The following is a 16,470-nucleotide window of genomic DNA, read 5'->3' as shown; positions in this document are numbered from 1 at the left end:
CCTTTCCCTAACTCTTACAAAGGGCAAAAAAAAAGAGTACTTGTGGTAACTCACAGATCTGGTCAAGGGAATAGTAAATATACCTCTCCTTACATCATACCACCTCGGAAAAATTTAAAACTTATTAGTTCTTAGAAGGATCTTTCAATACTGCTGCACAAAGCCACTGAAGCTTGGGACAGTACATCTTCCATCTTGGAAGCAGACTTCTACTTCAAAAAAGTTACAAGTCAGGTAATAGATGGGGAAAATGATCAAACAACAGAAAAAAAAAATCCTGGCCATAGAAAGTTATTATGGTGACAAGGAAAATCATAACACATATTCAGAAGAAGGTAACAAAATCAAAAATAGGAAATGGCCTCAGGACATGGAAGAGGTCAAAAAGTATTCTGAAAATCAAGTAAGAAAAATACATGAAAAATTGGGAAGACAAATGAGAGTGATACAAGAAAATTATGAAAAACAAGTAAACAGTTTGATAAAGAAGATAGAAAATAATAATGAAGAAAACAACCTATTAAAAATAGAATAGGTCAAATGATAAAGGAAATACAAAAAGAGGAGAAAAATGCCTTAAAAAGCAAAATGGGTCAAATGGAGAGGCACTGGGAAAAACAATATATCTTTAAAAGTAGAATTAGCCAGGGGCAGGTATGTGGCACAGTGGATAGAGCACCAGTGCTGAAGTCAGGAGGACCTGAGTTCAAATCTGGCCTCAGACACTTAACACTTTCTAGCTATGTGACCTTGGACAAGTCATTTAATCCTAATAGCCTCAGGGGAAAAAAAAAAAGTAGAATTGGTCAAATGAAAAAAAGGTCTAAAAACTCACTGAAGAAAATAATTCCTCAAAAATTCAAACTGAGCAAATGGAAGCTAATGATGTTATAAGAAATCAAGAAACAATAAAACAAATCTAAAATAAAGCAAAAATTTTAAAAATGTGAAATATCTCATTGGAAAAACAACTGGGAAGTCTAGAAGAAATAATTTTAAAATTATTGACTACCTGAAAATCATGATTAATAAAACCTGGACATCATCTTGGAAATTATCCAAAAAAAAAAAAAAAAAAAACTGTCCTGATATTCTAGAACAAGAGGGTAAAATAGAAATTGAAAGAATTCACAGATCACTTTCTGAAAGAGATCCCAAAATAAAAATTCCTAGGAATATACAAATTTCAAATCTCCCAAGTCAATGAGAAAATATTGCAAGCATTCAGAAGGAAATAATTCAAGAATAGTTGAACTACTGTCAGTATAACACAATATTTGTTAACCTTTACATTAAAGAATTGGAGGGTTTGGAATATGATATCCTGGAGAACAAAGAAGTTAGGATTACAACCAAGAATCACCTACCCAGCAAAAGTGAGTATAATCCTTCAGAGGAAAATGGATGTTCAATGAAATAAACATTTCATTTCAAGCATTCTTTTTGTTAAAATATTTTATTTTTTCAAATACATACAAAGATAATTTTCAACATTCATTCACCTTTGCAAAACTTTATGTTCCAATTTTTTCTCCCTCTTTCCCTTCTCCACCTTCCACTAGCAGCAAGCAATCCAATATAGGTTAAGCTTATATAATTCTTCTAAACATATTTCTACACTCATCATGCTGAGTGCAAAAACAAATATATATATATATATGTGTGTGTGTGTGTGTGTGTGTGTGTGTGTGTGTGTGTGTGTATCAGATCAAAGGGGAAAAAAGAAACATGAGAAAGAAAATTCAATGTAAACCAAATTATCCGTTTTGCATTTCATAATATTCTTTAGTTCTTCTTAGCCCATACATTTTTCCCTTCATCATAGATCTGAGAGGAAGACTATTCCTTGTTCTCCCAATTTGGTTATAAATGACTGTTTATGTCTAATCATAACTCCATTTGGACCTTAGTTTAGAGTATTAGGAGACAGTTAATAATGAATGGTATACCATGTTATTTTCCAATTTTTCCAACAATTTTTGTCAAATAGTGAGTCCTTTTCCCAGAAGCTGGAGTCTTTGGGTTTATCAAACACTAGATTACTATAATCATCAGGGATATTGTGTCTTGTGAACCTAACCTGATCTGTCTCTCTATTTTTTAGACAATACTAAATGGTTTTGATGACTACCAGTTTATAATATGTTTAAATCAGTACAACTAGGCCACCTTCCTTTTCATCTTTTTCATTATTTATTTTGAAATTCTTAACCTTTTATTCTTCAAGATAAATTTTGTTATTAATTTTTTTCTGGTTCTTTTCTTACTGCCAAGTAAATTTTTAGCAATTTATTGGTGTGACACTAATTAAATAGATTAAGTAGAATTGTCATTTTTATTATATTAGTTCGGCCTACCCATGAGCTCTTTATATTCTTCCAATTGTTTAGATCTAACTTTATTTGTGTGAAAACTGTTTTGTCATTATGTCATATAATTTTGGCTTTGTTTTCACAGGTACACTCCCAGATATTTTATATTATCTTTAATTATTTTAAATGGAATTTCTCTTTTTTAACTTTTGCTGCTGGACTTTGTTGGTAATATAAAGAAATAGTGCTAAATTATTTCTATGATTTCTTGCTTAACCCACTCATTCTTTAGGGTTAGATTAATTAGTTTCCAATTAATTTTTGGCTTATTTTTCCATAGCTGCTTATTAAATGTAATTTTTATTGACTCGTGATATGAAAAGAATGTGTTCATTATTTCTGCATTTGATTGTGGGATTTTTACATCTTAGTATTTGGTCATTTTTTGTGTAGATACCATTTTTGTGTTCTGCTGAGAAAAAAATATTTTTTTTTTCCTATCCCCATTCAATTTTCTCTAAAAGTTTATCATACGTAATTTTTCTAAAATTCTAATTACCTCCTTAACTATGTGTGGGACAAAGATCACCAGTTCAAATAAATCAAGGAGATTTCAAAAGATAAAAGTAGAAAGTAATTATATTAAGACCTCAAAAGAAAGCATATCTCCCTTCGAACAAGCAGTTAGGCAAGGAGATACAAGGCTCAGTTAACAGACAAAAATATAGTGGCCTGGGGATCACACTCCCTATAGACTGGATCTTTGCCCTGACTAGCCAGAACAAATGATCTCACGTTCTAAGTCATAAATGAGGAAACAATTTTAAACTAACCACTAACTAACTAAATTACCTTTTATGGGAGTTTCATTGCCAAGGTGGTCCCAATTTAGTCTCACAGAGAAAATGCCTAAATGGTCCCATTCCTTGTAAACCATGTGACCTCTGGAGAAAGAAACTGGCTCTGGAACACAGCCAACCTTCACTCAATTTTTATAACACTGTCTCCATTTTGTGAGACAGCTTCCATGGTTCACTTCATTCAATTCCCACCCCTGCCTTTCATTAGTTGAAAGCTTCTTACACCAAAGTTTATAGATTTCTTCAACTTCATTTTCCAGGTTTGGCCTATCCTCCCACGCTCCAGTTCCCACCCTTGTCTCTTGAGCACCATCAATCATGCTAATCCCCTGACTCTCCTTCTATCTTAATGATTTTGGACAGTTTTCTCAATCATATTGGTAATAAGTTGCATTATACAGGGGAACATAACTCCACTGAGGGCTATCAATAGGAGAAACCAGAAAGCCTGTTTGAAACATGTTCAAAGGGACAAAGACAAAAACTATTCTCAGAGTCCCTTTAAATAATGGGTATAACTTTAAGATGACTAAATACAACCAATTAAAACTCATACAGATATAAAATATCATAATTTCACATAAAAGAACCTTATCAGAGTTAACATTATTAATTTCATCATTCTAAAAAAAACCATTTATTCAACTTCCTCCAATTGAAAAGTCCCTTTAAACGTTTTTTTTTGGAAATATAAATAACAGGTACAATATCAATACTATTATAATTCTCTAAGCACAAACATTCCCATCTCCCACCAGAACATTCCTAACTGAAAAGTTAATTTTAGACATTATAAATTGTTCCTAATAGTCCATTCTTGAGATCTTCCACAGTTCCTGTAAGCCTGGTGTTCTTCAGCTTCCAAACTGCAGTGTCAGTCATCTGTGATGTCTGGTAAAGTCCTTCCTATTCTGCTTCTTCCAGGATATAATAAGTACCCACTATCCTGCAGACTTCAAACTCCAAAAATGTCCTCTAGGTCAAGATTCCTTGTTTCCCAAGGGCTAAAGAAGGACAAGGACACTGCCAGTATGTAATTCCTTAAAAACTTATCTTTTTTTCAAAAGAGGGTCTTTCCCTTTCTCCTGTCAAATAAAATAAACCAATCTTATATGAGGAAAGTACCAGGTCACTTCTGGGAACCATTATAATTCTTTAGCAAAGCAACAAGCAAATATTGGGTCCAAGGCAATTTAGTCTCCAACATCAATTTAGCTATCAATTTCTTTTTTCTTTTTCTTTTTTTCCCTTTTTTTTTTGCTGAGGCAATTCAAGTTAAATGGCATATCCAGAGTCACACAACTAGGAAGTATTAAGTGTCTGAGACCAGATTTGAACTCAGATCCTCCTGAATTCAGGGCTGTTGGTATCCACTATGCCACTTAGCTGCCCTAGTTATCAGTTTCTTAAGAATCTAATTCATTCTTTCCACTTTTCCAGATGAGGGCAAATGTCCATTTGATTGCCACTCAATTTGCAATCCTTCCCCATTATTCCTTATAAAACCTGAAAAATAAAATATGTTCCTTTATCGGAATCAAGAATCTCTACCAATCTATACTTAGGTACAATTTGTTCCAATATTATTCCACTAACCCCTCATAGCAGCAGAGCTCAGAGGAAAGCTTTCAACCATCCACCCATATCTTAGTTTCCGCATTAGTGTCATTTCATTAAAACCTAACCTAAATATTCTGGAACCAGATTTCCTCTCTCTCGGGGGAACACCTCCTTACCTTATTTATTTTTAGACATATTACATATCTTTCAGATACAATTTGTTCTACAATTAAACACATCCCTATATGTCAAATTTTCTTGCTTTTATTTCTTTGTTAAAGGAAGAAAGCAAGACACACCTTAAGATTAATGTTCTAAATAGCTTTCCATCAAATTTCACAAAATTTATGCCAGTATCGAACTGGGCTGACAAAATGTTAAAGCATAGCTCATACAATTTTTATAAATTATCCAATATAAAATTTAGTAAGCAACATAGTAGCTTAAATATATTTCATCTGATTAGGAGATACAAACATGTGATCTCTTTAACTAAGTTACCAGAGAACCAAAATTTTTAACTTAAGATCAAATCAAATACAGATCTGGTAACAATACTTCAATATCAGTGCTCACATATCTAAACTCCTAATCCAGAATAAACAAATTCACAATTTTAGCATGCAGGAATTAATAGTAATTATCTGTTGGAGACAGGAAACAAAGAGCCAAGAAGAACGTGACTACCTGTGCGTAAACTCCGATACAGTTAGCTAAAACCTTATTGTGAACAAACAATACGTCCTAAATTCCTGAGACAAGATAATGTGTGTCCCAGGAAATTGGCCATTTCCGCCCCGGAACTAGATAACGAGTATGCCCAGGAGTACCTATTTCTCCGCAGTATTTGTACCATGCTAAAGGCCTATCATCCGGTTTTGGGGTTTGACGGAAGCGATAAAATTTAGTAAGGGGGGTAGGGGGGTTAGTGGTAAAAAACCTTTAAATAAATTATTATGAATTGTATGTCAGCCACACCTGTGGTCTGACATTCTTCTCTTTTCATTGCAACCCCCCACCCAGAAAACGCAGGCAGTCAAACCATATATAACTTAAGCTCCTTCTTTCAATAAATGAGACTCTTTTCCACCGCAATGTTGTCTCCCTCCTCCTTTCTTGCCCGTTTCTCTTGCAGGTCTTGTCCTCCTCGACACCCCACAAATCACGAGGTCCTGCTGGTTAGGACAATTATCCCCTACAATTTCATAATCAGAATTCCTATGTAAACATGCACAACCCCCAAACTTAAGGTAGCAGAAAACTGTCATTTCAAATCCGACCACAGGGCTTTAAGAAATTGACAGACTGTAAGATTCTGGGGGAAGAGGAAAGAAGAAATTTGGACCTAGGTGTCTGATTACAGGTGTGTGGCCCAGTGACTGTCTCACTTTCTATGCCAGAAATGCTGCGGATGGGGACCCATGTCAAAGTGCAAACCCCAGAAGAATTCAGGTCAGCCAGGAACACCTTGCTAGCCAAGATAGATCCCACAAACCTGAAAGACTTAGAAAAACCCAGAGAGGGAGCAGTTTATTTGTTCCTCCCCTCTCCCCACTTCAGCAGTTTCCCTGAGGAGGCTAAATTGAGTTGATCTATTGTGTTTTTAAGTAGGCCTAATTTACATGATTAAAAGACCTCTCAAAAACCTCCAGAATCTGCTAAATTTTTTTTTTTTTAACATTTCTATAACTTAACTATTTTTTGCAGATTCAAACTGTCCAGTTCTGGGTCCACAGAAATGCCATTTTTCATTTCATTCATTTTTTTAAGTTGGTAGTGCACTACTTTTCCATTTTCCCAAAAGTTCTCAAACTCTCTAATCCCTTTCAATCTATGCTTTTCTCATTCATACATACTTAAACTTTGTTTCTCTGAAACAATTCAGCCTGGTTTTTTTCCAAATTGACAACAGAGACTGACTCCTTAATTCTCACTTGGAATGCTAACTTTTAACACAGACCACAGGATGCAAAGCAGACACAAATATAGAAATCATAGATTCACCCACAGAAATCTATTTTACATACAGATTTAAATTAGACATCCTCAATTAGCCCTGGAAGTGTCCTCCTCACACAAAGCAACAATATTTAATCATTTTCCACAGAGGGAAATTTTTCCTAAGTTTCCCATTTTGAATATTTAATGACTTTTTAAATCTCTCACATCCGATTCAGTAGAGTAAATCTCCAGCCTTTCCAGTCACACCAAAAAACCTATCCTGTCCAGAGCACCTCTTCAGAGTCTGTGAACTTAAGGATCGACTCAAGGGTCTCACAGGTCACTTACTCTTTGGCATTTCACGCACAAAAGTTGTGTGACTGATTGCCATCCAATCCCAACCACTCAGGATTTGTGAAAGATTTACTGACATTAGTTTTGCCTTGAGTCTTTCCTCTTCTGGGCCACTTGATGCTGGAAGCAGGGAAAGGTCTCAGAAGTTCGCAGGCTGCCTGAAACAAGGTAAGGCGCCATCCTGCTAACTCTTGAGACCCCTCTCACTCACCTAGGTCACATGATCCCAGATAAGCCCCTATAAGCTGTGTGGGACAAAAAGCACCAGCACAAATAAATCAAATAAATAATGCCCTGATTAATCAGGACAAATGACCTCACATTCTAAGTCATAAAGGAGGAAAAACTTTTTTTATTAAAGCTTTTTATTCACAAAACATTTGCATGGGGAATTTGTAAACATTGATCCTTGCAAAGCCTTTTGTTCCAAATTTTCCCTCCTTCCCCTCACCCCTCCCCTAAATGGCAGGTGGTTCAATACATATTAAATATGTTAAAATATATGTTAAATCCAATATATGTATACATATTTATACAGTTATCTTGCTGCACAAGAAAAATCAGATTAAGAAGAAAGAGAAAAAACAGAAAGAAAACAAAATGCAAGCAAACAACAACAAAGAAAGTGAGAATGCTATGTTGTGGTATACTCGGTTCCCACAGTTCTCTCTCTGGGTATAGATGGCTCTCTTCATCACTGAACAAGTGGAACTGGTTTGAATCATCTTATTGTTGAAGAGAGCCACGTCCATGAGAATTGATCATCATATAGTCTTGTTGTTGCCCTGTACAATGATGTTCTGGTTCTGCTCATTTCACTTAGCATCAGTTCATGTAGGTCTCTCCAGGCCTCTCTGAAATAAAACTGATGGTCATTTCTTACATAACAATAATATTCCATAGAATTCATATACCATAATCCATTCAGCCATTCTTGAATTGATGGGCATCCACTCATTTTCCAGTTTTTTGCCACTATAAAGAGGGCTGCCACAAACATTTTTGTGCCGGGGGATCCCTTTCTCTTCTTTAAGATCTTTTTGGGATATAATCCCAATAGTAACACTGCTAGATCAAAAGAGTATGCACAGTTTCATAACTTTTGGGGCATAATTCCAGATTGCTCTCCAGAATGGTTGGATTCGTTCACAACTCCACCAACAATGCATCAATGTCCCAGTTTTCCCACATCCCCTCCAACATTCATCATTATTTTTTCCAAAAATCATCATTATTTTTTCCTGTCATCTTAGTCAATCTGACAGGTGTATAATGGTATCTCAGAGTTGTCTTAATTTGCATTTTTCTGATTAATAGTGATTTGGAGCACCTTTTCATGTGACTACAAATAGTTTCAATTTCTTCATCTGAAAATTGTCTGTTCATATTCTTTGACCATTTATCAATTGGAGAATGGCTTGAAGTATTATAAATTTTAGTCAGTTCTCTATATATTTTAGAAATGAGGTCTTTATCAGAACCTTGGAATATAAAAATGTTTTCCCAGTTAATTACTTCCCTTCTAATCTTGTTTGCATTAATTTTGTTTGTATGAAAACTTTTTAAACTTATATAATAAAAATTATCTATTTTGTGACCAATAATGATCTCTAGTTTTTCTTTGGTCACAAATTCCTTGAGGAAAAATGTCTAATCCAACCATATCTTTAGAATTACTAAATTACTTTATATAGGAGTTTCAATACTTACTTAGTTTCACAAAGAAAAGGCCTAGCTGGTCCCCATTCCTTGTAAACTATGTGATTTCTGGAGAAAGAATACTGGCTCTGGTGCACAGCCAACCTTTACTCAATTTTTAGAACATTATCTCCATCTTGTGAGATAGCTTTTACAAGTCACTTCATTCAACCACTTTGTTTTTAATTGTATGGTTAGATTTATCTGATTCTGATAGCAGGAGTTTGAGATCCTCCATAAATATGGTTTTGCTATTTCTTCTTGCAATTCACTTAACTTCTCCTCTAAGAATGTGGATAATGTACCACTTTGTGCATATATATTTAGTATTGATACTACAAAAATATGGAATGCTTCACAAATTTATGTGTCAACCTTGCACAGAAGTCATGCTCATCTTTTCTATTATCATTCCAATTTTAGTATATATGCTGCTGAAGTGAATACATTTTAAGCATTTTTTATGAAAAGATCAGAGCTGTGTCAGGATAATGTTGGACATAAAAATCCACAATCATTTTTAAACAAATTGCAGTTCTTATAGACAATATGAAACAAAACAAACAAATTTGGGTAAAATTCCATTAAAGACAATTCTCTAGAGACAGAAGTAGAGATGCTATCCAATAGGCACTTTTGTCTTATTTCAGGCTTAATTAGGGTTCCCATTTTGTCACATATTTCGATCCAAGAGCTATGATATATAGAAAACAGTAGATTAAGATTTGTTCTTCCTCACGAGCAAGTTTCCCTTCTTCTCTTGGGTAATGCAGTTTTCTCTAGAGACTACCAATAATGACAGCTATAGATACAGTAGTAAATATTCATTAAAACTTTAGCCATTGAGATTGAGTTTTGTCCATAGTAAGAATCAATGAAAATACATTTTAAAAGGTAACACTCAGAAGTCTTGAGTTTTCTTAATTTACAAACAATTCAATAATACATACAGACTCTATGGACCTGTGATCCGAACCAGTCAAAAACACTGCCAAAAACAATATGAGTTGCCATTTTTAGGGAGAAGCCGGGAGTGGAGATTTAGTGGAGGCTGAAAAATGAGACATATTTTCCAACAGGAACAGTGTGATAATCACAGTTTTATTGTATAATAAAAGTCAAAAACATCTTCTCCTGCCCCAACTTCCCACCAGATTTCATTTAAGCATGAAATCTCAGTATGGGAATATACTCTACCAATGGAGATCAGAAATTGTTGTGCAACTTACAGTATAAAACACTAAGAGTTTTAACTAATTGCCTGCAGTCCCACAGCTAGCCTTATGCTATATTGCTAAAAAGGACCTCAGTCCTCTCCTGTGACTGTTTGCCCATGGTTCACTCATCAACCAGACCTGATAGGACCTCGAACACTCCTACTAGTTGTCTCTGTTTAAGTGAAATGAAAGATTTCTTAGCTACATTCAGTGTCAAACCAAGGCACAGGGAAGCTCTCTCCCAGAATATGCTATTCCTATAAATTTCTTCCTTTGATTTTCCCCTTTCAGAGTTCTTGAACTGTCCCTCTTCTAAAGTCACTAACCTTCCAACTGCCATCTTTTTAGATTTAATTACTGTTGAGAAACAAATTAGACTGATGAGATAAAACAAAATGCCAGTGTCCTAATCTATTCTTTTAATATTTCTAATCTATAAATACCTGATATTGATCATATTTCCACTTATGGACTTGTTTCTTCTTTGTGTTCAAATTGAACTTCTTTTTTCAAATAAAATAATTCACTCTTTCTCATAACTTAGAGAATGAATGGAAATTCATTCTTTGAAACCATTCACCTCCAAAAGATTTTTCTCACTATAAGAATGTGTAATCTTTTAGATCCAGACATTATCACTATTGCCCATTATTTCCCATTGTGTTTTATATATCAATCTGTTTGCTTCAATATATCAGGAATAATTGAGCAACAAGTAAGCATTTAGTAAGCACCTACTATGTAACAGGCAGAAAATAGCCTATCTTTCAAAATATTACTTCTAAATAAAAAAATAAAAAAAACTCTAGTGAAATGTAGTCATATACTAGAGATCAGTAGTAGTGAACTTATACCTTATAGTCATCATAGTATTGAAATTGTGGAAAATAAAAATAATTTATTTTGAACTAAGGAATTTAAGGATCAGAATTTTTGAGAATAACCAAATTAATATTCCTAGTCTCAGAAAGTCTTCCTGGAATTGGGAAGATTAGTTATTGGATATTTCATAGTACCAAATTTATTCTCTCCTTCAAAAACATAGTTAAAAAGGACAACATAGATAAATAACTATTATGAATCAGATGGAAATGTTATGTTTTTATGCTTAATTTGAGAAAAATATAGTGCTACTTAAAAAAGAAGTGGTGTATATAATGACTCTCAGGAAATATGAAAAGATTTCTATGAAATTAGGCAGAATAAAGTAGACAGCTAAGAAAACCATATACACAATGACTACAAAGATTTAAATGGAAAGAAAAATATCTCATGAAATCAAAAAAGACAATAAATTATAAAGTTCAAACTTGATGCAAATGAAGAGATATGAAAAGACAAGTTACAATCCACTATTTCATGAAAATGTGAAGTCCACAAGTATTACACATTGCACGTATTTTTTTATTCTTTTTCAATATACTGATCAATTGTGCTTATTTCTTTTCTCTTAAAAATACTTTGTTGTATGGGATAGCTCTCTGGGAAAAAAGCAGGAAAGAGGAAAAACATTAGGCATAACTATGTTCATGTAATAAACAGAAAACAGCAATAAAATTATTAAAATTTAAAAGAAATACATGGTTTTAAATCTACCTCCAATATACACAAATTATGTGACCTTGAGAATGTCACTATAACTGTTAATGCTTCAGACCAACTTCAAAAAGCTATAAAGAACTACCAATGTTCATCATTGAAGAGAATGATCAGACTGAGTTCTCTTCACTAATGAAATTATAGGTCCAGAATTCCCATTCTTTGTTCCAACACTAAATTTTTGAATTGTGAATCTGTCAATCTTCTTATAAAATGCACAAATCTTCATTGAAATTTTCTACTCTAATAAGGCTTATTAAACATGTATTGATTGATTTTTCTATGTAGTTAATTCCCTTATTTAATTTTTATGAATTTTTGTTTAAAAACCTAATAGTTGGAGCAGCTAGGTAAAGGCCCTGAAGTCACAAGGACCTGAATTCAAATCAAGTTTCAAACACTTAACACTTTCGTAGCTGTGTGACCCTGGGCAAGTCACAACCCCAATTGCCTCAGCAAAACAAACAAACAAACAAATAAATAAATAAAATCCAGTAGCCACGTTTTATTTTTCTTGATCATTTACCTTTGCAAATTGCTTTATATACTTTACCTCACTTAATCATCATCACAACAACTTTGTGAGATATTATTATGATTTCTTATTTTAGCAGTAAAGAGCCTGAGGCTGAAAGCTTAAGTCAATTGCCAAGTATCCTAGAGTCTAAGGAAGAATTTAGGACCATGTCTTGCTGATTCCAGTTCTATTCTTGAGTCTAGTACATCAATCTTCCCCTTGTCAACCACATTGGAACATCTTATGGTTACTATATTCTCATTGCTAGAGTGTGATTATTGTTATTGAAATATTATTTCTTTATATTATAGGGTTTATTTTGTTTTATTTTATACACACATATATTTGTGTGTGTTTATACATATATATGTAATTTGTTGACATGTATTTTTAATTTATTTAAGTTTATTGACATCTAGTTTTAATTTAATCTTTTTCAGATCCGTCTCTGATTTTTCTTTGGCAAAGAGAATTTTCTTTTGATGTCTGTGAATTGAACAGAAAACAATTGCTATTTACACTCACTCTAAGCCATCAAAATCTGAACAGTGAGTTGTAGAGGATAGAGCTGGGGATTATTATTGACAATTGGATGAAAATCAGAGTTATTTGGATATAAAGGCATAGTCAAGTAACTCCATTTAAAATGTAATAGGTTGGTCCACAAAATCACTAAATTCCTTTAAAGTCATTATTTTTTTTTTTAAGCCTGGTTTTGTTTTTCCCCCAGAGCTTCATTTCAAGAGATCATAAGGGAAAAGTGCTTAAGACAAAAATTAAATTGGCCCTGGTTTTAGAAAAAAATATCTAGCCCCCAAGCTCCAAAATATTTTACAAAATATAAACAACCAAAAATTATATTTCTACAGACAGAACATACCCTAACTCTGAGGATCTTCCCCCTAAAGACTGATATTTTTGTGATGGTAATTTAGGATATCTTTTTTCTCTGTTGTGATATAGCCTTTAGTCATTGAATGAGAGGAGGAGGATTGCCTCAGACAAATTGAGGCCTGGAAAATATTTTAATTTAGAAAGGCCAAGCATCAGCTATATTCCTGGAGGATAGAGTAAGTCCAACTATTTTGTGCAACTTTGTCACTGTTAAATCAATTCAGATCTGAATAAAGGCACCTTTTAATATCATTCACGCTCTTTAGGAAGAATGGTAAAGAACAAACAACTTTTGATGAAATTTTTCCTTTTCCATCACTTTGGTTGCCATTCTTTTATTTTATTTGGCTAATTTCTTCATATTTTAAAGAGATGAAGCAGATAGTCTTACAGTATCATTCATTCGTCTTTTAATTAAATATTAAATTTTAAAAATAATGTCAGTAATTATATGTGTTGCATTTATATGAGACATTAAAGCTTATAAAGTAATTATGGAATTTTATCCTTAAACTCAGGAAGGAGATATAACATATATTACTATATCTTCATTAAATGATTTGCCCATGATCACAGCTAAAATAATGTTAAACAAAGTTTCTTTATAATACTTATAATTAGTGAATCAACATATGTCAGAATTTGTTTAACAAATGTAAAATTTAAATTGTAAACTTTAAGGTGTGTATTTAGATATGGATGCTACAAACAAACTTCATAAAAATATTTCTAATTTCTTTGACTAAGTTCCTATTAATTCCTATTGCATCTGTCCTTTAGTACTATAATTTAATTGTTATTTCCAGGATTTCACTTTTCATGATTTTATAAAAGTTCATATAGGAGTTTTAATTCTAGTTCAAAACTCTGTTTTACTACATTACAAACTCATTTAGTAGTCTTATTAATTTTTTTAGGAATCACTAAAAAATGGTTGGCAGTATCATTGCCCTTACAGTCTCTAGGGAGCTCTACAAAGAAGTTTTATCAGCTTGAGGTTGAGGTATTTGATGAAGTAATAATAAACTGGCTTTGAATTGTCTTTCATTACCGATTATCTCTCCTAGGGAGAATGTAATCTTATTCAAATTATAATAGACTCTGTTATCAATGAGGTTTACTATTTATTTACCTGTACCTAGACATGCAAATGCTTATATATTCTGCTTTTTTTTACTCTACTTGTAATGAAATTCCTTAACTACCAGAATCATGCATGATCACAAATTACAAACTAAGTAATTCACTTAACATTAAAAAAAACTCAGTTCATCCTTTATTTATATATCTTGATAAAAGGAGTAAAATCCAATCATTAGAGTTGAAATGCTCTATGTCTTAATCTACCTTTAAAATGAGCACACGATTTTATGTAGGAAATAGTTGTGCTGTTCCCCTAAGGGAAATAAATACTAATTTACACTGTGCTGAGGTAATGTTAAGCACAAAATATTCAAAGGCATTGTTACAACTGCTTAGCATGGGGATATTATAATGAAAATAAGAAGAGCTTATATTTGTTTAGCAATTTCCTTTCAAAGGGTTTTCACATACATCACTTCATTATATAAACCATGTAGATTATTCCCATCCTACAGATGAATCCTCTTATCTGAATACCCTGAACTATTCAATTTCTTCCTTTAATTTACAAAGAGGCATAATATAATGGAAAGAACATTCACACAGAATTGAAAATAACTTGTAGTCCAAGCTTCAAAACTTAAAAGTTGTTTGACCTGAGGAGTTCACCTGTATTTGTCTGAGTTTTGCTTTCATTGTTTAATAAATGAGTATAATAATTGCAAAACCTCAATAAGCATTTATTAAGCAATGTTATGTACAAGGAAACAAGAAAGAAGGAAAGCAAGAAACAAACATTTATTAAATGACTACTATGTGCCAGTCACTCTGTCAAGTGGTTTTACAAATATTATCCATCTTATTTGATCCTCATAACAGCTTTGGGAAGTAAGGGATATTATTATATCCATTTTACAGTTAAGGATACTAAGACAAATGGAAGTTTCAAGTTTTTGTGCTAAATTGAACAATACAAAGAAAGGTAAGGGAAGATGTTATGGCCCTTGAGTTATGTATTTTAATAGAGAGGCAACATAAAAATTGTCAGATACATAGAATCATACACAGGGTATATGAAGACTGAGACACTAGGAAAGAGCTCCTTCCAGAGGTGAGATATGCACTTGCTCTTGAAAAATATTAGGGAAACTAAAAAGTAGAAATAAGGGAAAGAGATGAGAGAGAAAATATTATGGCAAAATAGTTGAATCTTAGAATGCTTGGATGGGATGATAGGGTTTAAAAACAGGAAGGGGTCAGATTATGTAAATAAAAAACAAAAGACTATATCTGACCCTGAAAGTTGAATAAGAAAGGAAATTGGTCAGATCTATATTTTAGGAAAATAATCTTGTCAGTTGAGTGGTGAATGTACTGGAGTAGGGAGACCAATAAGAAAACTATTGAAATTTTCTGGTAAAGAAGGCTAAAACTGAGAAAGAAGTATATAAAGCAAAAACTAGGGTTGTGGCTTAGAAGAGTATGTGGGACAGCGACTCAGCCAAATTAAAATTAGAAACTCTCAAAGTAAAAAGCGAAAAAGGATTTATTATGGTGTCAGAAAGGGCAACTCCAAGCAGACAAGGTATCAGTAGAGGAATGCAAAGCACAAGCTGCAAAACACAAGATTATCCAGGGGTCCTCAAACTTTTTAAATAGGGGGCCAGTTCACTGTCCCTCAGACTGTTGGAGGGCCCCATTAAAGTAAAAACAAAAACTTTGTTTTGTGGGCCTTTAAATAAAGAAACTTTGTAGCCCTGGGTGAGGGGGATAATCATCTTCAGCTGCCTCATCTGGCCCGTGGGCCATAGTTTGAGGAACCCTGATATAGACCCTAACACAGAAGCCCCTACCTGCCCTCTGACCTTTTCTCCCATTAGCTGGTGAGTTCTAATTTACCTATAGACTAAATATGAAACTGAGAATATATTTTACCATAAAAGGGTAGGGGAGAGAGAAGGGAAATGTTTGTTTATCTAAGATAATCGAACACCTGCAGGTTTTAGCGCTAGCTCATTTTGTTATTGCAATGTGTCAAGTCACAATAAGGGCATAGGTTGAAGCCACATCCTTTTGAGAGATCTTCACTCATTTTGTGCCATTCAATCCCTCCTCTCTATTTATTAATCTTTGAAGACCTCTCACTATTTTTGATACATTTCCTCAGCCATCTCATTCTCAGTCTCCAAACCCTCAGGACCTGGTTTGTCCTTTTTCTCTACTGGGACAATTAAAATTGCCCTTTTAATACTTCAAATCTAACTGAATCCCCATCCAGGTTGTCCAATCTTTACCATCCTGACCAGCGATGTCTCTACTACCCTTCTGATAAGCTGTATCACCCAAGGTTATACAGACAGGGAGTAGTATGACTCCACTAAAAGCTATCAGCAGAAAACAAAGAACCTGTTTCCACCAGTGCTTCTGGATCAAGA

General features: G+C 33.5%; 1 non-coding gene across 1 annotated transcript; it reads right to left on the bottom strand.

Moving 5' to 3' along the window:
* Positions 1-9,064: 9,064 nt before the first annotated feature.
* Positions 9,065-9,170, bottom strand: LOC127539550 (U6 spliceosomal RNA). Its single transcript, XR_007947978.1, has one exon. It is a non-coding gene; the product is annotated as a U6 spliceosomal RNA (small nuclear RNA).
* Positions 9,171-16,470: the final 7,300 nt, after the last annotated feature.

This window comes from Antechinus flavipes, chromosome 5 (genome assembly GCF_016432865.1).
Source record: "Antechinus flavipes isolate AdamAnt ecotype Samford, QLD, Australia chromosome 5, AdamAnt_v2, whole genome shotgun sequence".
Classification (NCBI taxonomy): Eukaryota; Metazoa; Chordata; class Mammalia; order Dasyuromorphia; family Dasyuridae; genus Antechinus; species Antechinus flavipes.
Note: the sequence above shows the minus strand (reverse complement) of the source record. Positions and strands in the feature narration are given on the sequence as shown.